Source organism: Telopea speciosissima, chromosome 8 (assembly GCF_018873765.1).
Source record: "Telopea speciosissima isolate NSW1024214 ecotype Mountain lineage chromosome 8, Tspe_v1, whole genome shotgun sequence".
Taxonomy (NCBI): Eukaryota; Viridiplantae; Streptophyta; class Magnoliopsida; order Proteales; family Proteaceae; genus Telopea; species Telopea speciosissima.
In genome coordinates this window covers 12073390-12090613 of record NC_057923.1, presented here as the reverse complement: position 1 = coordinate 12090613, position 17224 = coordinate 12073390, and the positions used below count along the sequence as shown (strand labels likewise).

Here is a 17224-nt window from a genome sequence, read left to right as displayed (position 1 = left end):
CCTGTTGTGGTTGAATCCCTGAAAGTAAGTAATTGGTCTTATCTCTCAACCAGATTGATGCTATCTGAAAATCTAGATTAAGGATCTTAGATGCAAGCAGGCCCAATAATCAAATCTGTGATCAGATCTGAGGTAAAGGAAGCAACTGTGTTGTTAAGGGAAGAAATCAGATTGATGGAAGGGAAGGGAAGAGAGATGATATCGATCCTCTTTGGAGGAAGAAGAGAGAAGAAGAGAACAGAAGAGAAGAGAAGAAATCAAGTTTGGGATACCAATCCCGTATGCATTGCTCAACAGCACCAAAACTCTTAGAAAAAACTCATTCTTTACTCAAATTATCTCTAATTGATGGGGGATGTATTACATAATTAATGACCTTCTAAAATTCCTAATTTGACTCATAAAAGTGGTTCTAGTCACTCTAATACACTCAATAAAGTAAATAAACTCATAACAGAATTCTATCTAGCTATTAAGTATCCTAATCTAATTCAAACACTCTATTTAACTACTAACCCGTGTACTAACATTATCCCGACTTTATGGGCTAATAAGTTAGGTTCATTACATCAATAAACCCAAAAATAAGAAGCCCAAGGTCTATAGAACCCAACCATGTGCCAAAATAAAGTCTTCAATTGACCCAATCGACCCAATTGAACAATCTTAACTGCATCACAAATGTTCTGTCATAAAAAACTATTAGGAATAGTATCGTTTTGTTAATGTAAAAAAGTAATTTGTGTGCTAAGCAATATCAGTAGCGCAACAACTCAAGTGGAATCTAGTCTATTAATATACAAATTTAGTTGAAGTATCATGATGTAAATGATTCAAATATTTTATCATGATTTGGTACCATGCATAGGGTTGGAAGAGAACTCTTACAATCTATTGAAATTTGAATGCATTTATGATGTATTTATACATTGCTTATTGAATAGCATGCTAGCTTGATTTAGTTCAGGAGATAAAAAGTGTTCTTCTAGTTGTAGGAACCACTTTGATTTGACCTAAGATGGTTTTCATATACCAGATTCATCAAGTTTGGGCTCAGTGTTTGATGGCGATGTGCTCAATGCTTTTAATGGAACTATTAATCTAATTTTCCATTTTCTGACAAATTTTTTTTTTTTTCCATTGTTCACTTTGATCTATTGATATAGAATTCTATGATGGTGCTTGATATTGTTACTTGTTTGACATATAGGAGTCAGGAGCGAATTTTTTTTCATCATCTCCTGTATCATCAACAAATGAAATTGTTACTGTGTGGGACCCAGAAATGGGAAAAATAAATCCTTCTGGACATAAGCAGCTCAAACTGGCAAGGAGTTTGACTCGTGGTATCATTGACAAGGATCTCAAACCAAGCTCTAATGAAAGGAAGTAAGCTCAAATTCCAAGCTTATCACAGTCATATCTTTTGTCACACCCTTTATTTGGTATCATTTGAACTCATCTTATTTTATTTTCAACTTCCTCACTGTTAGAGCAATGTTGTGTTCCATTTATAACTTGATGTGAAAGTCTTGCTTCCATGACAACTATTTCATGGTTGGTGAGCTCCTCATGTGCATCAGTGGCACTGATTTTGATTCATATTTCCTCGTGTATGAAAAAAATTACAGAAATAATATAACCTGGGGAGCTCATGGGAAAATGAATTACTGTAGTCGCATGAATGTATTAGCTCCTTGTATAAACCTTAGTTGTCATCTTCGTTTCATTTTCATTTTGGACAAAAAAATCCAAAGCGTTTTGTTTTGGTGGCAAAAACAAATCAATTTCTTCACTAATATTCTCCGGTTTAAAATTTTGGGGTTTTCAGCCGTTTCGGTCTTCGGCCTACGTCAGCTTTTTCGCCCAAATGCACAGGAACTGTCAATTGGATTCCTTATTATAAAATTCAAAATCAACGGGTTTTTTTTTTTATTTATAACAAAAAGTTTAGGGTAAGTGAGGTTCCTCATTTCATTGCCTATAACTTAAATTGCCCCCTATTTCAGCTCATATTTACTAAAATTACTTCAAAGAAACCTCTTCGTAAGTAAGTACTTAAGTGTCAATAAATCTATATTACAGTATATAGATAATATTTTTAAGGAGTGGTATTTTTTTATATAGATCTATAGGGTGTACCCAGTGCACGAGGCTCCCGCCACTGCGGGGTCTGGGGAGGGTCATAATGTACAGAGTCTTTATCCCTGCTTTGTGGAGAGGCTGTTTCCCGACTCGAACCTGCAACCACTAGGTCACAATGGAGCAACCTTACCGCTTTGCAGAGAGGCTTTTTTGTATTATATTGACCGAAAATTTCCATCGAAATGTCAAAATACCAAACAAATTTCATTTTTGGACCAAACCAAAACGGCCACCAAAACGAAACTTGCAACTAAGTTACGCACACTACAGGATAAGGCATATTCAAATTTCAAAGTGTGGCAAAAGCAAAACAAATTAGTGCCTCCAATTACATTGTTTTACTGAGGCACTAGTATGAGTGGTAAAATTTGCAGTTGTTTTCTAGTCGTCTATTATTTTATTTACTCATTTTGTTCTCTTATTTCGTTGTCTTTATCATTTCTTCAACACAAGTTTCATATTTTTTGGAATCTATTTGTTGGTTCTTTATGTTGAGGATAATCATGCCTTTTTCTTTGTCATAAGATCAATACAAAGAATTCTAAAATACCCTCCAACAACGACCTTGAGTGGTGATGAGAGGCAACTGCTGTGGAAGTTCCGTTTCTCTTTGATGTCAGAGAAGAGGCCCTCACCAAGTTTCTTCGATGTGTTGAGTGGAGTGACCTTCAGGTCAGGATGCGCTCATTTTGTTCTCATTCTTTTTCTTGGGTCATTTTGTGGTAAAAAATATTGAAGTTTGGTTCTTTCCATCTAACATTCCAATATCCAGATTGCTATTTATTATTCTTTTGTTTTTATTGTCTTAGTGCTCACTGGGTATCAATAATTTTAGTTTTGTAATATTTCATTCTTTGCCCCACCTTACTATTATGATCACCTGTATACTTTCAAAGCTTGATTTTAGAGGTCTGGGTTTATGCTACTGGACTGGATCAGCAACTTTCCAAGCCACGAAGTTCTTGAGTATAAGAACATTGTATACTGTCAAACTATATAATTCAGTCAACTAAGCCTTTGCCCAACTAAATGGCCTTGGCTACAGGTGCTCTGTTTCGCTACTCAACTCTGTTTATACTGTGATCATTCTCAATTCGAGGCCATTCTTATCTTTTCTCACCATTTGTTCCCAAGTTACCGTTGGTCTATCCCTTCGCCTTATAGATATTAATCATATGATAGTGATAGTTATAATTGGACTTTTATAGTGTTGGATCTGGCCAAGTAATCTAGTGGTTCAGCATGGTTAGATATTAATCATATGATAGTGATAGTTATAATTGGACTATTATAGGATTGGACCTAGCTAAGTATTCTAGTGGTAAAGTATGGTTAGCAAGTTTGCTGAGTAAAATTTCAACCTGACTTTCATGTGTAAGGCCATTAGAATATCTTTAAGAAGTATTCATAATACTGCATAGCTCTGATGATACTTGGATATATTTTATATGTATTGACTAATAATTTGTACCGAGAAGGCTTAGTTGAGTCGAGTATATTGGCTAAGAATTCATAAATTTGGAGATACTGTGAGGAATAGAATAAATGAGCTTTACTCCTGTAATGAATTTGGGACTTTTGGTTGAATTTTTTCTGAAATAATGCTTTAAAGGAAAACATAAATAGACGATTTCTATGTTGATTATATTTATTCTAATCTGTCTTAAATAAGCTAAGTTTTGAGAGAATTTTTGCAAAACAAAGGAATGAATCTGAGATGGAATTTTATTGAGGTTACAGAATCTCAGAGTGCGGGTGAGCCTTGGCGCAATGGTTAAGTTGTGCTATTGCAACCTGTTGGTTGCAGGTTCAGAACTTGGAAACAGCCTCTCCTGCAAAGCAGGGGGTAAGGCTGCGCACATTTGCCCTTTCCAGACATGCAGTAGCAGGATCCTCGTGCATTGGGACACTCTTTTCTTTGAGAATCTTAGAGCTTATCATCTAATCTATTGATACTTTAAATATAGGTATTTCATTACAAACGCAGGAGAGTTGGGAGATTATGATATACATTTAAAAATTTATGTTAATTTAGTAAATATATGAGTAACTATAAACTGATTAAATGTATATGTGTGCTTGTTAGAGGCATAATAGATATTTAATAAAACAACTAGTTAGTTAAGGAAGAAAAATTAGATATCAAATTTAAAATCTAGGATGATTTTTTATGGTATATTAGTAATTTAGTATAATTTCTTATAAATGTATACTTAAATTCTGCGGGTGCTTTAATTAAATTCGTTATAAATTAAAAACATGAAGGTCCTTGAAGGATATTAAAAAGATAAACAGTTTTAAACTTAAGAGTATAATAATAAACATTATAGCATCCAAACACGCTCATACTCATAGTTCGAGAACTCGTGAAATCTCGGCGAGTTTCTCGGTTTTTTGAGAAACCGAGACGAGATGGAATACGATATTAAAAAGTACAAGATCTCGGGTCGAGATCTTAGCTTGACCCATAAAATGACCCATCTACCAGTTTATTTACTTACCTAACTTGACAGAACTCGACATATCTCAGCGAGATCTCGAATCTCGGGTTGACCCATAAAATGACCCATCTACCAGTTTATTTACTTATCTAACTTGACAGAACTCGACATATCTCGGCGAGATCTCTCGGGTCAAGATCTCGGGTTGACCCATAAAATGATCCATCTACCAGTTTATTTACATACCTAACTCGACAAGATCTTGGATCTCGGATCTCGGGTTGACCCATAAAATGACCCATCTACCAGTTTATTTACTTACAATCACAGGCTCAGGATGATGATATGAGTATGAACACCATGCTTGCAAGTTTCGGAAGCATGAGTATAGATACTATTAGTGAGCGATAGTCGTGGCATTCATCTCAGCCTCATCACGACTATGATTATGGCCAGGAGAGCACAGGTTCCGAATATAGTGGCTATGGTCAGTTTGGGCAGTCAACACATGAGTTTGACAATTAAAGCACTGGGTCTGGTTTTGGGCCCATATTCCCAGTCCCAAACTAGCCATACCCATACATGCCTCAATATGACAGTAGCAGTGGATCTCATGCCTCAAACCAACAGCCTCCGCCTCTTCTATACCCTAGGATAGGGGAGTTGGAATATGTTGATGACAACACTTATATGAGTGTTGTGGCAAACTATGTGCAAAACTACAACAACACTATGGCATGGGAATTTTATGTGGATATGGTTGGGACTGAATACATTAACATATCACATTTTATATAACATTTGTTTAAAGATTGATGTATTGTACAATTTAACATTTCTAATGCTTATTTAAGTTGTTTTACATTAATTGAATGTTTTGATTGCTGTCAAAATTTGGACTTTGTTTTTGCAAAATCTGATAGTGCCATTGTGTTTAAATGGCCTAAAATAGGTTGAATATCAAGTTTCAGACCCAAACTAGGTCTAAAACCCACCGAGTTGAGGCTTAGAGTCGGAAAAAAAAATGCACCAACTCGGCTCATCTCGCCGAGATCTCAACTCAACTCTGTTTTTCCAAGGGTCGAGTTGGTACCGAGTTCTGAGTTCTCGAACCACGCTTGTACTTCACACACAAACATATACATTGGTGTGTTTTGTTTCATTTTGGATTGATAATTATATCAAATCTATAACTATTTTTTTGGACATTCAGAAAAAGAATAATTTTTGGCTGGTATTTTGTTGCGACCCTTGGCGCAATGGTTAAGTTGCGTTATTGCAACTAGTTGGTTGCAAGTTTGAAACTTGGAAACAACCTCTCCAGCGAAGCAGGGGGTAAGGCTGTGTTCATTTGCCCCTCCCAGATCGTAGCGGGAGCCTCGTGCACTGGGATGCTCTTTTAAATATTTTGTTTCAGATCATTTTACACCATTTCAAAATCTTGTAGAATATTGACAGAAATCTTTCATTCATGAAAGGCTTAATTTACCAACAAATTCAAAAGTGTGAACCTTGTTTATTAGAATTATTGAGGACATGCGTAGTTAACGAATATGATGTTTATATCAAACCATTCATCCCAGATGTGGTTTATAGCAGTGCCCTAGTGAAGCATTACATACACCTATGCTATGGCAGGCGCAAAGTACCTTCAATACAACAAGAACAACAACTCAGCCTTATCCCAACTAAATGGGGTCGGCTATAGGGATCCTTGCCCTCCAATCAGTTTTGTTTGAGATCATACTTGATACAAGGCCTAAGCTATGCATGTCTTTCCTCACCACTTCTCCCAGAGTCACTTTAGGTCTGCCCCTAGCTCTTTTAGCTCCTTCAATTTGCATCAAATCACTCCTCCATGTTGGAGCATCTAAAGGCCTCCATTGAACATGGTCATGCCACCTCAAACGACTTTCTCGTAACATATCATGTATCGGAGCTACTTCCAAATCAGCTCTAATATGATCATCCCTTACTTTATCCTTCCTAGTTTTGCTACACATCCATCTCAACATCCTCATCTCAGCAACACTGAGTTTATCGATATGATGCATCTTAAGTAACCAACATTCCGCACTATACATCATAGCCGGTTGTATGATTGTTCTATAAAATTTTCCTTTAAGTTTTAAAGGAACATGCCGACCGTAGAACACTCCAAACGCATCTCTCCACTTCATCCATTCTATCTTAATTTCTGTGAAACATCATCCTCTATATCGCCTTCTTTATTTAAAATTTATCATCCTCTATATTATATTTTGTCCCTCTCATCAATTTCACCACCTCATTATCCGTCCTAGTATAACTAAAGTTACACATCATATATTCCATCTTCGTTATACTTATCTTAAAATCTTCTGATCCCAAGGTTGATCTCCATAAGTCCATCTTGGTGTTAATCCTGCTTTTGTCTCATCCCCCAAAACAATATCATCAACAAAAAACATACACTAACGGACCTCATCTTAAATGTCTCTGGTTAAATCAAATCTATGATAAGTGCAAACAAATAAGGGCTTAAAGCTGATTAAACCAGTTGTAATTGGGAATTCACTTCCTTGACCCCCTATAGTTCTTACACTATTCACCACACCATTATACATAACTTTAACTATGCCCACATATCTTCTCTAGTACTTGCCGGATTAATTATCTAGGGGTTTTTTCTACATCAATAAAGACCATATGGAGATCCTTCATGCTATCTCTGAATCTTTCCATGAGTCTCCTAAGTAAATAGCATTTGCCATGGATCTTCTTGGCATAAAACCAAATTGGTTCTCTGTAATAGTAGCTTCTTCGCAGATGATTTTCAATAACTCTCTCCCATATTGTCATAGTATGACTCATTAGTTTTATGCCTCTATAGTTATTGAGCTTTGAATATCCCCTTTAATTTTATAAATCATAACCACAATGCTTCTCCTCCATTCATTTGGCATTTTCCTTGTGTTCATAATCTTATTTTATTATATAGTTTGGTTAGCCAAGATAAACCACAGATTCCTAAACTCTTCCATACTTCTATTGGGACCCAATCTAGACCTGGTGCCTTGCCTACTTTCTTCCTCTTTAAAGCTTCTTTTACTTTAGGCACCCTAATTTTTTGTATATATCAACGATGTGTGGTGTGAGACACTGTGAGTGAGACTGGAAGCTTGAAATGTGAACCAGCGTAGTTCGACATTGGTGAGATGGCCGATGCTATGTGTGAGACTGGAAGTTTTGTGTCTTGATTGGTAAATGCTGCCTTCCAGGACACTATTAGTCGGAATCGCTTCATTTAGTAGGCTGCAGAATACCTTCAATAATAATAGATTTATCTATTGAGTTGTACATGGTGAATTGATTTGTTACAGTTAATGAGCCTTATATTGGAGGACACTCATCCTTTTTGTATGGTTTCCCTACCCTTCACAATGAGATCCCTGCATGGGGACTAGGATCTTAGGAAGTCCAAATAAAACTACTATCACTACAATGCATTACTCCGATATCAAGTTATCCTTTTAATCTTCCAAATTTATGTTCAATCTTCGTATTTTGTGTTTTATCAAAAGGTGAACATGCAGGATCAACCATGCTGGCCCAAATTTAGAACTCCTTCAGAGGCCCCTCAAGTTTGTTGAGTCAAAAACTTTCAAATGGTCTTGTTCTATGATTAATGCAATTGAAATTACTTACCAGTTTTAGATTGCCATTTTCTTGGTGATATTTTCCCTTGTTGAGGAAGAGGCATATTTTTTGACCGTTTGGTCGAACAATATATCAGCATATGATTAATATGTTGAAATATTTACAGGAGGCAAAGCAAGCGATAGAACTGATGGGGGAGTGGGAGACAATTGATGTGTGTGATGCACTGGAGCTTCTATCTCCTGTTTTTGAAAGTGAAGAGGTGTGTATTGAACATAATCTTCAGTTCTTACGGGTTTTTCAGTTTTGAAACTCCTTAACGTTAACGCCATGTATCATTGTCCTCTATTCTACTCCCCTTTGGCTTTGGAAATTTGGAATCTAGCCCAGTATCATTTAATGTCACGTAAGATGCACTGTAAAAGCAGCTTTGGGGGTGCATTTAGCATGTTTTTATTTCTCAGTTTGCAGAAACAAAGTGCAATTTTTGCTTAGTGATTGTGTTATTTTCTGCTCTACCCCAGTAACCCAAAAAATGGTTGGTTTAGAAAAAGCGGTCAACCGTTTTCACTCTACAGGATAGTGCATCAAAGATTGAGTAAGTAGAGTGAGAAAATAATGGAATCTGTGTAAAAATGATTCCAAACACTGGATCAGTTATCTAATATATAATATATATGATGCTACCACGGGTCCTAAAACCCTGATTATGGGTCGCTATGCGCCCACCCAAGTAATAAACTGCTCAACAATCGGAAGTGAACAAAAAATTCATTACCAAAACAAGATAAGAAACAGAGGGACCCCTAGAAGAAGGGGGAAAAGAGAAACAAACAAATAGCAAAATCAACAATACAAAGCCTCACCCACTCTAGAACGAGTGGGGGAGATCCCAAGAGGCAACAATGAGCCTATTTCTAGGAGAATCAACACATCTAGAGGGGCCCACAGACGACGTGTTTATGACATCAGAGAGATTAGTGTCCCAAATCTGCTGGAATGATCTTGATTTGGAAGTCCATCTTCTGAGATTGCGCTCCATCCAAATGTGATATATAGTGACATCAAAAGCAAGCTTACCCACATGATCACATATTGAGTTACCACCAAAGGACATGTCCGCACAAATCCATTCACGTTCAAGGGGAAAAATTCTTCTTCTCTGGGGCCAATGTCTAGAAAGGAGACCACTCCAAATCATTTACAAGAAGGGGCAGCTGAAGAAGAGTTGGGCATCATCTTCATTGGCATTCCAACAAAGGCAGCATGAGGAGGAGCAGAGATCTGCTTATGAATAAGGAAGGACTGTGTGAGGAGGTAGTGGGAGAGGGCCCGCCATGTAGTGAAGTTGTGGCAGGGAATGTGGATCTTGAATCAAACCAAGTTGCGCTAGGGAATAACCGGTCCACGAGTACGAAGAAGATCCCAATCCAACTTGGAACTGAAAAGCCCCGAGGAAGAGGCAGACCAAAAAACAATATCTCCACCACTAGTGGGCCTTCTAGGGATCCCCGACAAAGCAGACCATATAGCAGACAGCTGGGGGGAGGAGTGTTAAGAGTACTTAGTTTCAGGGGTATATTTGTACTTAGACACTTATGTATTTAATGTGCTATTTGTATTAGGCTAAGGGCCTGAGTGTAATTAGATATTCTTCTCAATATAAGGCTGTTTGTCTCAATTTGAGAGACATAACAGATTACACCAAATTGTGTTTGAACTTTGCCTCCCTTGGAGCTTTTCTCCTCTAAAACCTAACATGGTATCAGAGCACTTTCTTCCTGGAGTTTGAAGGTTGTGTGGAAGGCTGGAGTGAGCTGCAATCTCCTTGTTCTTGTTGGTTTGTGAAGGAAACCTTGGGGTATCTTCACCAAGCTTCTCCTTCCTTGTTTGACAACCAAATAGGGAGCAACTAGATGCTCTAGCATCGTTTGGAAGTCTTCTTCCTTCTCATTTGATCCGCTCAAATCTGCTGGTAGCATCGAGAGGAGACAATGCGAGTTTCGGCCAGGCAGTTTTTCTCCTGGTTCCGCTGATCGATCTCTTGGAGTGATCCAGCTCTTAGTGTGAGCTTTGTTTGCTGCTTTCTTTGGGCCATACAGCATCGTTTTTGGGTAAGGAAGACTTACCCTTGTTGCTCCGCTGCTGTTTCTTCTTCGTTTGGGTTTTACAAGCCTTTTTCAGTTTTTCCGGTCTTTTTTGCCTGCTTTTTCTTTGTGTTCAAGGAGCAGTGGCTGTGGTTGAAATACTGTTGTTTGGACTTATTAAGCATTTGATTTGAGTTAAATATGGGTGACAAAAATGAGGAAAAAGCCTTGCCTTTGTCTGTAGACCCACTTGCTGCATCATCCTCTGTCCCTTCATATGAGAACACCAATGTGCAGCTTCCCATTGTCAAGTTGGACAATACCAATTACCTAGATTGGTCTCGATCCATGAAATTGATCCTTAGGTGTAAGGGAAAGATGGGGTACATAAATGGCAGCATCAAGGCACCTCTTCTTACCGAGCAAGGGTATTCCAAATGGGACACTGAGAACTCACTGGTGATGGCTTGGCTTCTTTTCTCAATGAAGCCTGAGATTGGACGGAGGTTTATGGGTAAAGAGACTGCCAAAGATATTTGGAACAGTGTTGCTTGTATCTTTGATCGTGTTGGAGACTCTACAAAGGTGTACCAACTTCTCCAACAGATTGTTAGCCTACGCCAAGGTGATAGAAGCATCTCTGACTACTATTGTCTTGTTGTGGGCCTGTGGGAGGAGTATGATCACTATAGAGATCTTCAGTTGTGTCCTGATGATGAAGTCAAGGTACACAGGTTGTTTGAGAAGGAGAGGGTACTATTTCTTCTTGGTGGCTTGAATCCTGAATTTGAGCCTCTAAGGGTACAAATCCTTGGCCGACCTAGTCTTCCCTCATTGGAGGAGGTGTGTGGATATCTACAGAGTGAGGAAACCCATAGGGGTGCCATGGAGACTAGTATCAACACCACTATTGAGCGCTCTGCTCTTGTTTCTTCCATCCCTCAGGACTCCACTAAGGGAGCTGATAAGGGGGCTGCTAAGGGGTCTTCAAAGAGCCGATTCTTATGTGACCGTTGTGGTAAAACTGGACATACGAAGGACTTCTGTTGGGATTTCCATGGGAAGCCCCCACCTGGTTCCACTTGGGGACTAAGGGACAGCGGAAGAAGGGGCCTAAGGCTCATGTTGGGGTCATTGAAGCCGATTCATCCTCTCTTTCCCCGTGACATTGCCGCTTCGCCGGGTTGTAGCCCACCTCGGACGGTTCACCCAGCTCCTACTTCTACTGCACTCAGGCCTCTTCCTCCTCCGACATCACACCTTGGGTTATTGACTCGGGCGCCATGGATCATATGACTGGTAGGTCCCAGCTGTATAATTCCTACTCTGTTTGTTCTGGGAAAGATAAGGTAAAAATTACCGATGGTTCATTCTCTTCCATCTCTGGTAAGGGAGATATCCAGGTTACACCTTGCTTACCCCTGAAGTCTGTTTTTCATGTTCCCAACTTTGCTACTAACCTTCTTTCCATTAGCCAATTGACTAAATCTTTGAACTGCTTTGTCACCTTCTTTCCTACCCATTGTCTTTTTCAGGATTTGGTGACGAGGAAGGTGATTGGCAGTGGTCATGAAGCTGGTGGCTTATATGTTTTGGATACTGGTGCTTCCTCTGTTGTACAACCTCAATCCTATGTTTGTGGGCTAGAAGGTGGACGTACTCAAGAGGATATTTTGCTTTGGCATCGTCGGTTGGGACACCCTTCTTTTTCTGTTATGAGGAAACAGTTACCTCACTTGTTTATTTCCTTTCCAGTCTCTTATGTTTTTCATTGTGAACCTTGTCTATTTGCCAAAAGTTGTAAAACAGTTTATACATCCAATGGTAATAGATCTACTTCACCTTTTCATCTTATACATACTGATGTTTGGGGGCCTTCCCCTGTTACCTCTTTGCGTGGCTTCCGCTGCTTTGTCTCTTTTATTGATGATTATTCTCGGGTTACTTGGGTGTACTTGTTGAAACATAAAAGTGATGCCCATGTTGCATTTACAAATTTCTATGAGTTAGTGTATACCCAATTTCAAACCCGGATCCAAATTGTTCGTTCTGATAAAGGTGGGGAGTATATGTATAGTGGTTTGGAAACCTTTTTTTCTGACCATGGCATTATTCATCAGGTGGCCTGTGTTGATACCCCACAACAAAATGGGGTGGCTGAAAGAAAAAATCGCCACCTTCTTGTAGTGGCTAGGTCCCTTTGGTTTACCATGCATGTTCCCAAAACTTTTTGGTCTGATGCTCTACTCACTGCTGTCTTTCTTATTAATCGCATGCCGTCTAGTGTCTTACAATTTCAAGTTCCTCTTGATGTCCTACCCTCACGGTCTTCTTCATTCTCTCTCCCTCCAAAGGTGTTTGGTTGTATTTGTTATGTACATGTTAGCAAATCTGCCCGCACTAAATTGGATCCTAAGGCTCTAAAGTGCATCTTTCTCGGGTATTCCTCCACCTCCAAAGGATATAAATGCTATCATCCTCCCACTCGTCGGTGGCTTCTCTCCAGAGATGTCCGTTTCTTTGAAACCATACCTTTTTTTCAGTCACCTCTTTAGGGGGAGTGTCCATCGCTTGGTGGTGGTATTGCAAGTGAAGAGGTTCCCGAGTCTGTCTCACTTCCTATCTCCTATCCTGTTCCTATTTCACCTTTTCAGATTGACAAGGGAAAGAGAAGTTCTGTTGAGGGGGAGCCTTGTATAGAGAATGTAGTTGAGGGGGAGCATCCTTGTGTACAGGCATAGTTCGAGAACTCGTTACGTTTTGGTATTTGAGTGACCGAAATATCCGAAATATTCGAAATTTCGGATATTTCGGTCAAATATTGTATTTTTCTGGTATGTTTCGATAGGTCATTTCGGTGGGTTTTAGGCCAAGTTAAGGCACGAAACTTCATGGAAACCCTATTTTAGGCTATATAAACACATTTAAATGTTCAAATTGCAAAAATAGTCACCCAAAATGGTGTTTTGGATGTGCACCATTGATTGGCAACGTGCGGTCGAACCTAATGTATAAGTGTATAACTTAGTTAACTACACATTTACACATATACATTGTACATTAAACAAGTAAATTGACTTGGAACTAAGTTGGAAACATAATGACTCATAAGTTAAGTCATAAATCATAATATTAAGTACATAAGACATCAAGTCAATAACAAGTTAACAAATAACAACTTAAGAGTTAAGATTTAAGAAGATGATATCAAACATTCCAAATCACAATATGTCAATATCCCCAATTGTCCCCTACAAGGCTACTGAAGTCAAGTAGTCAACTAGTCATCATTCATCTCAAATGTTTACAAATTTGCTAATAATAACTACTCCGCCATCCAGGATCAACCCCCTCATGGTCCGCCGAAGCCGACGTGTATTGCTCTCCGATGTAGGACAAATGCATGCCACGTCATAGTCCGGGAGAAGAAGCGAGTGTAGTCATCCACGTAGCCATGTAAACTGCATCATCAACATCTTGAAGGTAACCTATCCTAGGATATAGGTCACCAAAGCGTGAAGAAGTACTACCCACTGATCCACTATGATATGAGTCTATGACGGCTCAGGAGCATGTACGGGTTATCAGGCCGCATTGGTGGGTTGGGTAGCCGATATAGGAAAAGAAGTCATGCACAAAAGACGATCCACTATATCCTTGTGAGTGGGAGTCATACTCAAAGCGGGAATGGATGGAGAAGATATAGGCTTGGCCCCAAGGTGCGCCCAGAATGCCCTTCGCCACATGGATGTGAATGAGATGAACCATGCTACGATTGTCTGGAGATGGACTGCTTGTCTACATGAAAAGATGGGGCACGGAAATGCCCACTCGATCCTCTGTCTCTATCGCCAATACTCGACCCACCAACAGAGTCGATAGGGCATCAATGTCCATAAGCTCACCGCCTACTAGTACCACTACCACTACCACCAGGCGGACTGGACTGCCACGCTGTTTTCTCGAGTAGGTCGAGGTGGACGATGTGGGCCGTGTGGCTGGTGTGGGGCCGGTGGGGGCACGGATTGCCTCTTCTTGCTCTTGTACCACAAACGGGACTCGAGTTCCCTCATATGCTTGACCACCATCACCATCATCATCACGTCCATCATTACCTTCATCGCGTCACCTCCATCATCACCATCTCCACCAGGACCACCACCACCATCTCCACCATCACCATCTCCACCACCACCATCTCCACCGAGATGACATGACCAATCTTCATCCTCCTCATCAACACCACCATGGCTGGAACGGTATGGGTAATGCGTCCCGTGCATGTACCTACCCCTCTGCAGCCGTGAAGTCATCCACATCGGCTTGTATATGTTCAGCTATCATGGGGTCGAGTCTACCTCCAGGCTGATCTAACACTGGCTCACCTCTATCCCTCACCCAATCAACAACGGGATCTTCATCATCCGACTCCACCTGGAAAATGTCGGCGAGATCGATATTTTCCCTAATACCCTCTTGTCCCACGCGTATGTGTTGCATCTTGAACCTCAAATTATAATGCATATACACTAAGTCGGAGAGATGTTCGGAACCCAATCTATTTCTCCTCTTGGAGTGGATGAGAGAAAATGTACTCCAATTCCGTTCACGGCGGATCTTGAACATGTCCGGGAGAGAACCTTGATTGCTATTTTTCTTAAATTGTTTGCGAACCCCATACAACACCCACCATTCATTGCATTACAACAAAAGAAACATGTCACCTTCATTTCAAAAGAATAAGATATTGAATTGAGTAATGACTAATGAAGTAATGACTAATGAGTACCGGCATCACGCGTGTCCGGCCTTCTTGCACTTCTCGGTTCCAAAACTTCCCAATGCATCCCTAAAAGTCTTCAACTATAATCATTTGGAAAATATTTAAAATTAGTAATGACTCGTTACTATTTAGTATTGAATTGAGTAATTCCAAATGAATTATAACGTATAAGACTTACCTCATTGTGCATATTGCCTGTAAGTTACTATTCGGCTCCAACTTGCAACTACTTCTTTATTGCGTCAATAAGACTATTATTCAACCCAAGCCTATAACTATATTGGTACTTGGGGTTCAAATAATATGCTGAAATTGACATTACATATTCACTAGTTAGTAATATATCCTTCAAATTAACTTTAAAAGATGTAATTGCATAAAAAACAAAGAGTGTACACTCACACCTTATGCAGGTGGATGCATAAGTTGATTTTCCAGCTCCTTGATAATTTTGAGAAAGTGTTTGCTACCTCGTGGATTTGCATTGTAAACACCTTCATTCATCAAGTCTATGGCAGCATATAGATGTGGCATGGTTGGTCCCTTGATAGCAGAATCAACTATATACAAAACCTTGACCACTGGGTCCAGAAGTTGTACCACTTTATGCAACTTAGACCAAAAGTCATCGATGAAATTGTAGCTTGTGCTTCCTACCACCATGGGTATTGGACCCATTCCATTGAACTAGTCTTGAAGCAAACATTGATCTCATCCGGACTTCTTGGTTTCTATACTCTTGAGTGCAATGTAGTTGGTGGTGAATCTAGTTATGCCTGGCCTCACTAAGTCACCCCCACACTTCTCCCTCAAGAGGTTTAGTGCAAACCCATGGTTGTAGACAAAGTTGGTCATTTGCCTTGCCTTGTCCACGACATGTTGTACCAATTTGATCTTTCCCATGTCCTTCAACATGAGGTCTATACAATGGGCAGCACATGGAGTCCAAAACAACCGGTACTTATTGTTTTGCATCAACCTCTCACCGCTCTTGTAGTTGCTTCCGTTGTCCTTTACAATTTGGACAACGTTCCCACTCTACATCTTCTACCACTTCCTTCAAGATTTGTAGATATACTTTGCATCCTTTTTCTCCTTGGATGCATCAACAGACTTGAAAGACTGTCATCCCATCACAATACACCATAAAGTTGATGATGGACTTTCTTGTAGGACCAGTCCAACCATCACACATTATGGTCACCCCATAGTTCTCCCACAGCCCCCTCATTTCATTGATGTAGTCTTCAAGCTCTCTCTTCGTTGGGCAAATACACATTCATAATCTCATATGGGGTGGGCCCCTATACCCTGGGCCAGCCTCGGAATGGAATCTATCATAGTCGATAAAAGGGGCCTTGTCTTGTGTTTTTTGGATGGTATGGTATAACATCCACTTAGCTATAGATTCCTTCACCATCCCCTTGATTTTTCATGCTCCCTTGATTTTTGGTTGTTTGTTGCCTTTCTTTCTATAAACACCAGGTGCTTAGTGAATCTTGGGTCATCTTGTGGTGGTGGAGGCGGGGGAGCTGCCCTCGTACTGTGATCTCCTAAAGGGATTAGGCAACCCACCTCCTCCACTTGTACTGCTCCTCCACTACCACTAGCACCACTCTCAGAGGTACTAGCTCCTCCACTACCACCTACTCTCTGTCTCTCGACTCTCTCCCGATCCTCGGATAAGCGGCTCGCTCATCATCCGTGCTCGTCTCCAATCCCTAGCCTCTTGCTCGGTCTCTATATCATCGGGAACATAGACATCATCATGTCATCATCATCATCATCACGATGGCTTGATTGGCCTCCGCGTACACCTCTGCTTCCTCAAGATCTACTTTTGCCTTCTCCCTCTCGAGCCTTCCTCTTACTCCCTCCCTTCATGTAATCAATGACAGCCCTAGATACCTCCACGGGGACCATATGACATGCGACCACTTCAGGAGAATTCCCGGCTAGATGTTGTTTGAGTCTAGTGGCACCACCTCCCAAAACTGCATGTGACAATAGTTGCATTGGGATTTTCTTTTATCCCCATCGAATTGGAGTGCCATGCAACCATGCAATGTCACCCCTAGTGCGCTGGGTGTGCTCCCCTCCTCCCGGGTGCGGGCCGGCTACCTCTGCCC

At 40.2% G+C, this 17224-nt stretch overlaps 1 pseudogene; it reads left to right on the top strand.

Annotated features, from left to right (window-relative positions):
• LOC122671639 overlaps positions 1-17224 on the top strand; it is a 41732-nt pseudogene that overhangs the window by 3439 nt on the left and 21069 nt on the right.